Below are 14,034 nucleotides of genomic sequence, written 5' to 3' on the forward strand. Positions count from 1 at the left end.
GGCTAAAAATTCCACAAAACGGCATTATTGTTTGTGAAGGTGACTTCCCCCAGTTCTCACGATAACACGTCGGACCAAAGTGGGTTGGTAGGTCGCTAGCAGTGGTGAAGAGTGCTTACAACCTGATTCCTGCCGACTTCCCATTGTGTAGAATTTATGTTGAATCTAGTTATTAGAACGATTTCATGCATAGTACCTATAGGTATGTGTCGGGTTCCCCTTCGGAAAATTACATTTCGCCACTGCGCTCTAAGCCATCTCATACTCATCACATGCAGGTGATGTGAACAGCCGGAAGATATCAGTATATACATAACAATAATACCTAACACTCAGTGTATTCTATGATTAAAATGCAGCGCGGAAAAGGTAAACGCGGATACGACGTTCACACAACAAAACCCTCAAGGGCGCGCGACGCGGCGTGTTTTTCTCCACGTTTTTATATTAGAAACTAAACGCAAATAGACGCAACGCGATCGCTTCCTGAAAGCGTCACAATCTTACACCGTTACCATAAACACGAGAAAAAAGTTCAGACACGTGACGCTAAATGGCATTGTGATTATATTGCGACGTATAACTATTGTATCTACCTTATAATAACAGTTACAGGAAAATATTAATAAAATAACGATTGAATAAACAACATTGCGACGTATGATGATGTTTACAACTCCAAAACATTTGATGAACAATGTGTTAACATTACATAAATTTCGTTCGTGAATGAGTATTCTATAACCGATGAGTGATTACAATTTGCACTAAATGGATAAGGTAATTACCCCCGGGAGGTAATAGCGCAACGATTTGCTTGAGGCACCGCCGCCTGTGACCATCGCAACGATAAGAATATTAGAGGTAAGGAATAATTTTGTTTTACGACACAAATTGACTGAAATTTGCCACGTAAAATTATGGCATAAGATAATGAAGCAAAATCCAAATTAAAATGATATTAAAAACGGTGTAGTGTGTATACAGTTCTGCCTAGAATATGAATAGATCCGATTGATCCATGTGCCCTCGTCTACCCTTTTACCAATCTCTATAACTTTCCTTAAGATTTAAAACTCACCCATTACACCTCGAGGTTCAGATACTATATTGAAAATTCAGGTATAATATACAAATACATATATAGTTTTGTCTCATTTCGACATCTAAGATGTGCCTATTATAAAATATATAAAGTCGGATAAATATAACCATTAGGAAAATAATAAATCCTATCATCAAATCTAAATTGAACAATCAAGGGCCTGAAATTGAGGTAAGCGTGTCTAGGCTAACGAAGGGAAGTCCACCGGGCGCTCCTCTGACCTCGATGACATTGCCGCCGCTTCCTCGTATTTCAATTCTTTGACGTCAATGCGGTGGCCAGATGTGACTCAGGTGTTTTCGGGCGACTGTACACTGGTTGCTTGTCAAATATTAAATTTAGTAAAATTTGTTGTTTTGTGATCTCAATATTGAATTTTTCTTATAGGGCTTACAAACTTCGTATTGTTTTTTTTGGGTTAGTTTGTGATAACAGCCAAAAAACTCCGACAAAGAGATGGAAAGGTCGTTGTTAAGGCCATAGCATAGTACAGAAGAGTGTATTCATTATTTAGATTACTTTAGATTTATTTTATATTAGCTTTTGCCCGCGGCTCCGCTCGCGTTATAAAGTTTTTCAGGCTAAAGTTTACCGTTATAAAAGTAGTAGTTTCCCGGGAGCCTATGTTCTTCCCAGGGTCCCAAACTGTCTCCATACCAAATTTCATCTTAATACGTTGAGTAGTTTTTGAGTTTAACACGTTCAGGCAGACAGATGCAGCGGGGGACTTTGTTTTATAATATATTTTTTAGAAATTTTTAAGAGGAACAATCCCGTCATACATCATTGTTGCATAACTTTAACCGTTTACGCAACACACGCAACGGAAGCTCTCATAACTGATAAATTGTCCCCGTTTTTGCAACATGTTTCATTACTGCTCCGCTCCTATTGGTCATAGCGTGATGATATATAACTTAGAGCACTCCACAAACAAAGGGCTATTCAACACAAAAGAATTTTTCAGTTCGAATCGGTAGTTCCTGAGATTAGCCATTACTGCTCCGCTCCTATTAGTCATAGCGTGATGATATATAGCCTATAGCACTCCACGAACAAAGGGCTATCCAATGCAAAAAGATTTTTTCAGTTTGGCCCGGTAGTTCCTGAGATTAGCCATTACTGCTCCGCTCCTATTGGGTATAGCGTGATGATATATAGCCTATAGCACTCCACGAACAAAGGGCTATCCAACGCAAAAAGAATTTTTCAGTTTGGACCGGTAGTTCCTGAGATTAGCCATCACTGCTCCGCTCCTATTGGGTATAGCGTGATGATATATAGCCTATAGCACTCCACGAACAAAGGGCTATCCAACGCAAAAAGAATTTTTCAGTTTGGACCGGTAGTTCCTGAGATTAGCGCGTTCAAACAAACAAACAAACAAACTCTTCAGCTTTATATAATAGTATAGATTCCTTTGAGTCAATGATGTGAGCATAAAATATAACAGTAAGATATATATTATTAATTAATGTAGTCATTTAAATTATATATTGACCAAGGTATAATAAAACGTATCTGTTCGTCTTAGTCTACATCTAGTCACAAACATAGAAGAAACTAAAAATACTACGATACATAGCTGATGACCGTCATTGAAACCGTCTACGTTACGCGTTATCTAGAATTGTGTAGTTATGTAACAAAACATTTAATATTCAAACAAGTGTTTCAAGTCGAATACTTTACGCAAGCTGCCCAAAATAGACGCATTAGCATGTTTTCCTCATGTGGCGACATTGTGTCTATCCGATCCTACTAGTGACAAAACAACAGGACATCTACGTTAATAACTGTATATTGCATTAATAACCTTATTTCTGTTTTACTTGTAAATTTTATTTGGCACTAGGTGTTGCTCGCGGCTTCGTCAGTGTGTAAAGCGTTTCCCGCTACAAATGTCCCTAAAACATCGTTCGATGACAGCTCCATCTATTTAAAAATTATATTACATAGATTCCATACCCCATGGTGGAAAATTATCGGGATGAATAGTACCAAGTTTTAATTTAGGACATGGTCTACCCGTGTGCTAAATTTCATTCAAATCCGTTCAATTGTTTCTGCATTTACCTATAACAAACATCTAAATATCTTTATTAACATTCGCATTTACAATATTAGTACAGTAAGAAGTAAGATACGGTTATGCTATGGTATTATATGGCAGTGTGGCGTCTATAACTCCGTGATCTTAGTTGGGAGAGAAGAATAAACAGTTTCCAAAAAGGGTTATGAAAAGTGGGTAGTTGTTTACATACAAGGCTTGGAAAACGCCTTAGACGGATATTCACGTCACGTGATCCGGTCCGTGCGAGCATTCGCGCGGAACATCGCCGGAATGCGAACAGCCTCCTTTTTAACAAGCCGTTTCAAGTGACGGGTAAGTAGAACGATTTAATAGCATTACAGTATGTCGCAGGTATAAAATGGCCAGCACCCTTAATAGGAATTTACTTACTATATTATAGTATTCATATCATGTGAGTTAGTGTATTCCTCATTTAGACTATAACAAATGTAAAATAGAGACTTAGTGCCTTCCCCAAAAATTTACACACGGTTATACGATTTTCTGTTCGAAGTGTACATGTGAGCAACGGTCACGGTCAACGGTTTGGTGGTAATGATATACAAGATTTTACCAAATAATGAAAGGCATATATGGTCACGTGCTAGACCTTTCATAACACACTACTCACAAAATTATGACTAGACTTTCACTGTTAATTAGGTTTGATTAGAAAGTACGTTTTAGTTCATAAAATTACTAAAAAAAATATTCAAGATTGATAAGTTGATAAATTTAAATTCGAAAATATAAATTGATACGTTAAACAAACGAGGTGCCTCCCCATTAAGAGAATACTAATTCCGTTTATCTCAAAAACGAACATATGTGATCAGTGTAACGAGCATATCGACACCAACAATTTATACTACGCTAACTCGAAGTTTAGGTAAAATCGTTTTTTTATGCCAAATTGCTTAAAATATGTTGTTTTATATGTAATAAAAAAATCGTGAAGAAATATATAAAAATAAAGAAGTTACAAATTTTATACAACGCTAAGTAAAGGTACTTTTTGAAATCAGTCGATTTTAATTACGCTAACTATTGTTAGCGGAGTATACGCGGGGAGGGGACGCACCGCTTGTTCGTTTATATTAATCTAACGACACTTGTCGCTGTGTTAGATGTGATCGCGAGATTTTATAAACCTTATCAGTAAATCATGATTGATAGTCTCATTGTTACAAGTTATTTAAAATATTGTTAGTGTTACTTTATTATTACAAAAATGTCACGAAAACGAGTTAAATATTTAGTGGATTTAATTAAAAGGAGGAATATTCATTGAGCACTGTTGATAAAAATGGGGAGATACTGCTTCCTACTGTTGAGAAAAGTAAGTTTAATGTGTTATTAAAGATTATAATGTATGTCAAAGTAGATAAATATGTTTTATATTAACACAGTACGTTTTTGAAAATTTGATCCGCTCAACTCAATGTCCGTGTAACACTACGCTAACACTTAGTTAGCGTACTTTAATACGTTCGTTTATATTTGTATGTTTGTAAAATGCATGACTTAGCGACTTTTACGTTAAAATACTTACGTGAAAATGTATGTTAATTAGTTTATTGGTGGTATGTTGACTGTTTTTTTTACATATATATGTTTTTTATAAAACAATCATATGATTTCAATACATTATGCCTATTACTCTATAATCGTTGCCATTACCTGCCGAAGTTGATTATCCTGAATTTGTGGTTTTGTATAATCACATCATGTTGGATGAGCCTATTCAAGAGAATGCTTATTCTATTCTATATCCAGTTCTACAAGCCAAGATATAGTCAATTACGAAAATGATTATAAGATATACATTTAAACAACGTTCCACATAATATTTATTCACCAAAGGTATTGACTTCTATCCAAAAACCTTCTCTATTGACGTTAACTCCACCAAGTATGGAACCTGCATACATAATACCCCCGTAACTTCACCCTATTGTGATTTTTCGGAATCTTCACAAAGTTTAAACAATACTTTGGTACCGACTTGCGAAGATACCGAAGATAGAACACTCACACCTGAAATCAGTAGGTCAGCCCAGGAAAGTCTTTTCGATTCTTATATGGATAGCGACCTCAGTGGGAACACAGATTCAGTATCAACAATATCTACTCCCAGTAATTCAATTTCTTCGCCTGTAGCATTTAATGATAGTGACTATTCAGCAGTATCGACCCCAAAAAACAATAAATGTAGATCTAAAAAAAATAATGATGTAGGTCTCAAACGTCTTAAACTTGAAGATGAGTGGATACTTAGAAAAAGAAAATTTTTGTGTAATAAAGGATTGGAAGGTATATTCCAATCCTTTATTACACAAAAGTTTTCTGACCTGAAAAGGAAAAACTAAAGCACCAAGAAACATTAAAGTCGCTTGCGTCAATTATCGTCTGCAATGTCATAATAATATAAACCAAGAAGTTCTTATTGACCTACTTGATGAGTTCTGGGGTAATCACGCGAAATAGTGGAAAATCATCGCCAAATATGTGATACATAAAACCTACAAAACTGCCACTAATGTTGACAGCGAATCTAGTCGTCGATCACACGCTTTGAATTATCATCTTCCCATAAATTCTGACAATGGTAACACATCACCTAAAGTTTGCAAAACAATGTTCTTGAATATTTTTGATATTAAAAATCTAAGTAAACAATGATTTAACTGGTGTTTCTGATGATAGAGGTCGGCATAAAACCATATCTATATAATTTCAAGTGAAATGAAACAGAGTGTCATAGATCACGTTATTTCTTTTACCCCTGTGGAGTCTCACTACGTTAGAAAACGTATAAATAAAAAAATACTTAGATCCTACTTTAACTTTTACAAAAATGTCGTTGTATGTTGAGTTGTGTGCCGATAATAATTATAATATTAGAGTACAGACAGTATAGAGATATTGTTTACGCTAATTAGAAGCTAGGTTTCTATTTACCAAAATCTTTTTTACATAATTTCATACCGCCTTCAAGAACCACTAAAAACCAAAAAAAAATATTTAACATTATCTATTTACTGGTTCCCAATTTTGGAGTCGGTGCCTAATAAAAAATAAAATATAGCAAAATATAAAGACTACCCATGACCACGAAGGCTACAGTCTTCAAAACGTCAGCAGAAAATTAAAATATAAAAAACGCGATAAAATCGGAAAATAGTTTAATTTTAAAATATAAAGATTTAAAATATTAGTATGATAACAACATTATACCCGAAAAGTATCATAAATTTTATAGAAATTTATTAACAACTGAACACGAGGAGAATGCAAGTGATGATAAGGTTTGAATGTTTAGAAGTACTCAATGATTACAACCTACTGCTTAAATTATGTGATTTATATTTACTAATTAGAAGTTTTGTTTTCTTTTAAAAATAACAATATTAAGTGCAATCGTGAGATAGATATCATATACGAAGTCGAACTGTGATTGACTTGATCCCTTATCGTAAATTAATAAGAAAGTACTTACCTGTAATTTTAATAAAAAGTTGATTAATATACTATTTTTGTTTTCATTATACATTTACCTGTATAGAATAATATTATCTTCATAATTTCATTTATAATTTATACAAATCAACGTGTATTATAGCTCAATAGAATGTTAAATGATACGCTAACTTGAGCACAGTTCGATGTATAGTACGCTATGTATAATTTGTCGGCTTTTAATGCGATATCCGCCAGAAAAGCATGTCCCCATAAAATAAGGCTAAGTTAAATATTTTTTTATTTAGCATAGGAATTTATAATAATATATCTTGTGAATATATATAGGAACCTAATTTTATATTTAATGCATAATATTCTCCAATTTTCTTACTGCAACGCAATAAAAATAACACATCTTTAGGACTGTGGTCTCCCGTAACACACTACGCTAACATTAGTTAGACGTGTGTAGTATGTATAATCTAATTGAGGAATTACATGTATACACGGCTAACTTGCGCTAATTTAAAAATATAAATAATTAAGGAAAAATAAATATGAGAAATTATAAATAATAAGTTAATCATTAAGGGTGCCAAATTTCAAATAAGTATCTTAACTAATAAAAAAGTTATCACGTTTTTCCCTTTAAACGCCTCTCCTGTAAAGTACGGTTTTTTGAGTTAGCTTAGTATAAATTGTTGGTGTCGATATAACTGCTTATCAATTTGATGTCAAAAAAAAATTACTATGTTAACATCACCTATTAGTACGAACATGTGTCCTTGTATAGTCTAGTTAATAAGATAACACAAAATAACGCGAAGCTCATATTTGCGTCCGAGCTGCGCCTGCGTCATTCTTGACGAAGAAAGATGTCAACTACCAACTGTACAGCGTTGTTTACATTCATAGTATCTTCACGTATTGTTTTTAGTTTACATTAATGTTGGACAAAATAAACAAATGCGCTTCATGCGTCATTGGCAGCCTGTTCCTACAGCAACATATACATCAAATACTAATAATACCAAATAAACAAAGTACACATCACGGCTTTATTTACGAAGGCGTAGGCAGAGGTGCAACCAGGCCCCCGCTTTACACCATGTGTGTTTCGTCCCATGATGTGATAGAGGAACCGATCGCTATATCGGGCACAAATGCCGCACATATACAAATATTAGTGAGATTTTAATACTGTCGAGTGCGTACGAGTATGATGCTGTTGGTACAAGTTCTGTTGCTCAATATCAGCGGCATCTAGCAACACCAGCCAGGTGTTCAAGTAACCCACGGAATGACATCGCATTGTATTTCTTCACCGACGTTACGTGTTAATCTCATGCCGTGTTACAAATTTATTAGATACCATTTTGCTATTTGTTTTGTTATTTGTGCCTGTTGCAAAAATCGAATATGTTGTGCGCTCATTCGTCTATTTATCTACTAAGCTGCAGAGTAATAATATATCTGCTGCAGATATATTATATTATTGAAACTAATGTTATAACTGTAACAGACACACTTATCTTATTATTTAGGAAAAAGAAGACAGGTTTTCACAGAATTCCTAAAAATCTAGTTTTAATTTAAATAATTTAAAAGTATTTCTATGCTAAATTCTAAGCAATTATCTCCAAGTTAAAACCAAGAATGTATCTAATTAACGAAGTCATATAACTTTTCGGAATAGCAATTTTTATATTAAATAAAATGTAATAAACGGTTGAGTGAACCTAAAATTAATGTCCAACTGACGACCATTATTCTCCGTCATAAAAGAACCACTAATAACATAGACTCACACCTGAACTTGTAGACACAATAAGGCACTGATGCTTTGTGTCCACATTCGCCATAATGAAATCGACGTTTCAGCTCATACACTGCCGTGGAAACCGCCATGCAAACAACTTAAACACAGTGCGGCCTGATGAGGAAGGTTTATACAGGAATAGGTACAAATCAAATCTCTCACCACGCTGTTGCTCAAGATGTTTAATGGCTATCACACCAAGTACTGCTAACTGCACTCACCAGGTACGCTCGCACCAGCCCCATGCTAGTTGTAGATAAACTCATTCGTCTTGTGTACACGCGCATTAGCCCACAGAGATACCCGCTATCACCGCGCAGACGTCAATATGCTATATATAGACCAGATAACGTTTTTATGGAGCAAAAGCTAACGACTATGATTAACGAGCTCCGAGGGAAAGCTGTGGCGGGAGGAGGGAATGTTTATACAATAGTTATAAAATTAGCAATTCAGCATAAATGGTTTTTGACAGTGTGACCGACGGGTGATAAGTAAAACAAGATGCAAAGACTACTGTGCAAGTGTTACGCCGAAGTGTTTACTAAAACAAACGAAGGTTAGTATGCCAGTTAACAGCGCTGAAATTACGACGATAGCAAATTCGTCTCGTTATAAAAACTCGACAATTAACTAAACAACACTTCTGTTTTAGATAGATAAAGATTGGGTATTTTCTTTATAAAATGTTAACGTCCATTCACAAACCTCCACAATGTCAAATAAAGTTATACGTCGCGGGTTTTATAGTAATAGGATCTTCCTGAACGTTACAACATTATCCTCTAGTAAAAACCCAACAAATCGATAGATACACACCGCACCTTAAAATAACCCATCCTTATGAACAAAGTGAACGGAACGCAAGGAATTCGCACACGGGTCGTGTAGTGAGTGCGCGAGTGACCGCCGTGCCGGGTCAACGGCCCGCTGTCCCGGGCCGGGCGCGCCGGCCAGTCTGCCCGGACCACTGCCCACCGACTGGTTCAGTAAGCGGACCTCATCCATCACGGGTCGCGATGGGTGCGGTGATTGAGTTTAAAAGAATACCTCTGTCAGTCGAGGAAATAACCGGTCGCTGTTGCGAACTTTCGAAACTTCGCGGGTTTCGGTGTGGGCGCAGTAAATAATGTCAAAAACCACCAGCGTCTGTGTGATATAAATATATTTTATAAAAACATTACTATTTTTAGTAGTATTACAGATGGCAACTAACAGCTTACCATCAGGCTATCCACCGACTTCGTACACAGTGATTATATTTTGATCATTCGTTGTAAATAAAATCGCTTTGACTAAACACTCCTACAATCGAACGACGTATTATTGTAACTCATTATTTTGTATCAAATTATAGAAATACAATCTGAAATAGCCTGTCTTTACACCTAAACTGATAGCATGGACGCGAGTGCTTGTATAATTCTCTTACAGCAAACCTAGATTATATTGAATATATCAATAATGTAACACATCGTGTACAGTTGCAATTGATATTGTGTTTACAGTTTGCACGCAGCTGTTGTAAGCGATATGGTGGGTGCGACCTCTGCACACCCCGCCCGCAACTCTCACATATAAACAATGTACTGTAATTAATAACCACACGCTTATTTACTTAACCATCGACAATAGAACATATTACTTGACATATAACGGCGATTAAAACTTTTTATTACTATTATACATATGTAAAAAAAAAATTATAATATACATATAATTAAAAAGATTTAAAACCCGTCTGATCGGTTGTGTCTGCATTTTTTCTGTCTCTACACAGCAATACTATACGAGAAATAATACCTATAGTATATTTTCCTTTCCCACACACACGCCATATAAGTATTTTGGGTGATTTCGAAAATGACATCACGTATGCTCGCATCGCGCACCACGTGATGTTAGTGAAAGTAAAACCCGAACAACGCGAACACACTCCGCATACGAGTCTCGGATTCATTACCATCGTGAGGTGGTGGCGATGATGGCAGTCACCACCCAGATACACGCGACACACCGACCACCTCACAATCCACTGTTGATTGCTATTTGAAAGTACTAACATTTCGAACGTCATTAACAATTTCATAGTAAAAACCAAACTCAGCTACTGACATCATCAATAAAACAAGATACACAGAAACATGCTAGACATCACGATCGATCGCACGCAGCAATTAATAACGTATCGATGTAAAGGTGAAACACATACGAATTTCGTGGAAAATGATCGGCGCGAAATGGAAAATCACCGCGCGCTCCGGCGTCTGATAATGTTCATTGCGCAAAACAAACATTGTTAGTGAATGGAACCGAACCTGCACAGCCAGCCGCGGCGTGCTCGTTACGCAAACACTATATTTAACTTCCAGATAACAAGTGCGGGGGGCGATGTAGCGCTAGATGCAGTCGAAAAACTACGCGGCCGCCGTCATCGAGACGGGAGCGATACGCGTAATGATAAGTGGACAAAGATATCTCAAATGATAAATGAGATAGTGATTGACGCGCAGAGTGTAGGTTTTCAAACAGTAAACTTAGAAGATAAACAATCGCAAATCGAACGCTCTGAGTTTACATTAATTTGTCACATAGGGGCTCTATCGTAAGTATCAGTAAAGAAAAACTTTCTCTATATCAATGCAACTAACCACCACAGAAATCTATTCGTATCACATATGTGTGGGAATCGAACCCGCGACACGGATTTTTCAGCGGGCATCACTGTAGGGTTTGATAAAATAATAATCATAGTCAATTTTAACATTAAGCCTTTTCGAAGATTTTTGTAACTTAAGAATGAGCGATGAACGATGCAGTTGTGTTCCGTTGTGATTATAGTGCAGGACACTGCAGTCGATGTGATAACTTGGTTATAAGATAAGTAAAAATTAAAGAAAGAGCTGTTTCTGACCAAATATTAATCACTAGGCAAGCGACTCGCCTGTCACTACATAATATAAAAACATTGCTTACAACATAATCATTCAAGCAAACGTATTGATTCGCTATGACAAATTAATTAATAGTAATGATCAATCAAAATCAACTTGTAGACCAGTGCAAACAAACATACGCGCGCATGTTAATTATAGATATCCGGCTTACGCAACGCACCAAATGTTTGACAACACACACATACACAAGCACACACACACCGGTCGCGTGCGATAGTGTGAGTGATAACAGCTCGAATGATAACCGAGCGACGAGTGCAAATATGTTAACAATGATTTTTGTGCTGTAATCGTGCGCGGCTAATCATTTACTCATCTGTGGAACCAAGGTTACATTTTTGCAGTTTGCCTTATATGTTTTTGACTATTTTACATTGCATATTATTGATAAGTTGAAACATCATGGTTTAGTTACTGATGGTTTTTGCATTGTAATCTCCAATGGTCTGGATTCAAAATTTGTGGAAGTAGAGGCTATAGATATTTTGACTAGAATTTGAATTTTCAATTTGGCACAAGTCAAATACAGGATACAGGAAGGAAGTAAATAATCGTTTATCTGTTACGCCTTCGAGGACTAAGTAGAACCTTTAATATACGTTCACAAAAAATATTTATTTAATTAACTCTCCTTACACAATATATCAACAGACTTAAACCTATACACAGGGCTAACTAATACATTTTAACGGGCATTTGATAAATAGATATATTCATTTTGTCTTAACATGATAGGCATTCTACAAAGCTATTTGTGTGGTAAAATAAAGCACGCCGCACACGATATGTCATCGAGTGAATAGGGCGTAACAAACATGCAATACACAACATATTTAACATCCACATCGGGCTTGTAGGTAATAATAGCGTGTCCGAAATAACATGTAGCAGAGAATAGCACTCGGAACACACCACCAATGTGGAGTGGAAGGTTCTCGAATCGCGAATATGTTTATTGCGAATTTTGGCCGCAAAATATATTAATATTATTGTGAATTATACGCGAACAGTTATAACGTTATTGAGTTAGTTTGGAGGTCTGAAAAGTATCTACAAACATAGGCAAGGTCTCGGCTTTTTCTAATGCAATTAAATAATTTGGTAGAGATGCGTCTCTATATAACAGTACGCCTACTCCACAAAGCTTATTCCATTCCATATTACAAATGAACTTATCGCTTTATTAGAGAAACTGGCGTCTATTTCTTCATACACGAATACTACCATAAAATCATTTTTTTAATTTCGAATCAGGTCAATTGTACAATAAACTGAGTTTTAACTGAACGTACAAGGAATAGCTCAAATTAGAAATACAATAAATTAGGAATGATATCTATAATTATTTGCACAATACATAAATATAATATGAATAAATTGGCTTTAGTGATTAATATTTTAATAAATGGAAATAATTTCAGACTCGTGTATCACCAATAATTATGCCAATTATACACTGGCTGTATTTATTACGAATGAGTGAATTTTTATTTTAATGTGTAAAATTATTTGCCTCTATTTATGTATGTTATTTTTTTTCTTTTGATTTCACCAAAGTAGATTTTTGTTCACTATAGGACGAAAGAAGATGTTGGAGGTGTTGTAAAATCCGTTATATTGGGCCACGTAAGTTTGTCGCATTCCGGAATCAGCCTGTGTACATCCAGTTCCAACAGGCCGGCATAATTGTGTCGACTGCAGAGGGGTAATCATCTCTCACTCACTCACTCACTTACCATCAGGTGCAGTGGAGGTCATTTTTCCGTGCACGTCTATACAAAAACATTCTTATTCACACACTAGTTACGCGTCCGTCTCTACGATGACAATAAACCCTATCAACCACTAATCTAAATCTTAGACAGTTCAACAAGCAACTAAAAGTAACCTTGGAGCCCTCCTCACTTGCACCACACCGACTTCCACGTTACAGCTTCATTTCAATATGAACTATTTATAAAAGCACTTATTACCCGCGTCCCGCAACTGAATAAACTTATCATTTGTATATACATATTTTTGCAGTAGATAGATCTGTATGTTTTGTCTGATTATTATTCGATATGCTTATAATCTACATGCATTGACAACGTTGATTTAGTTTTTTTTCTATTCTAGAAATAATACATATCATTTTAGTTGTTTGATTTTAATTTAATTGGTAACTATGTCAGCAACTTTCTCGGTGAATAACTCTAAATAAATGAAGTTACTAACAAATAACCCAGATTGGATGAAAATGTTCTAGAAACAAACCTGAAAGAGTCGTCAGAGCGACTGCAGCATGAGGAGAAACAAAAGGAAGTTTGAAATGTTTGAATGTCAACGTTTATTATTAAATTTTTGTATAAATATAGATTTTGTGCAGAGTAAAGTGCACTGCTCTGCGAATACAGGAAAACTTCACGAACGAAGGCAATTTGCAAATCATTGTTGTTAATAAATTACGTATTACCATTCTATATTAATCAGATTATGTTGCTATGTTTAAATTATCATTCAAATACATTTTAGTGGGCAGGTAGAGTGCTTAGAGTTCGTGAAATATTAATTTAATATTCGAGTAGACGTATATTGTAAAAAGCACTGTATATACACAATGCATACATTAAAAACT

At 35.5% G+C, this 14,034-nt stretch overlaps 1 protein-coding gene across 8 annotated transcripts in view; it reads right to left on the reverse strand.

Moving 5' to 3' along the window:
- Positions 1 to 14,034, reverse strand: part of LOC115447550 (histone deacetylase 7) — a 112,499-nt gene that overhangs the window by 55,547 nt on the left and 42,918 nt on the right. The window lies entirely within an intron of this gene.

The sequence above is a fragment of the Manduca sexta genome, chromosome 14, assembly GCF_014839805.1.
Source record: "Manduca sexta isolate Smith_Timp_Sample1 chromosome 14, JHU_Msex_v1.0, whole genome shotgun sequence".
NCBI lineage: Eukaryota > Metazoa > Arthropoda > Insecta > Lepidoptera > Sphingidae > Manduca > Manduca sexta.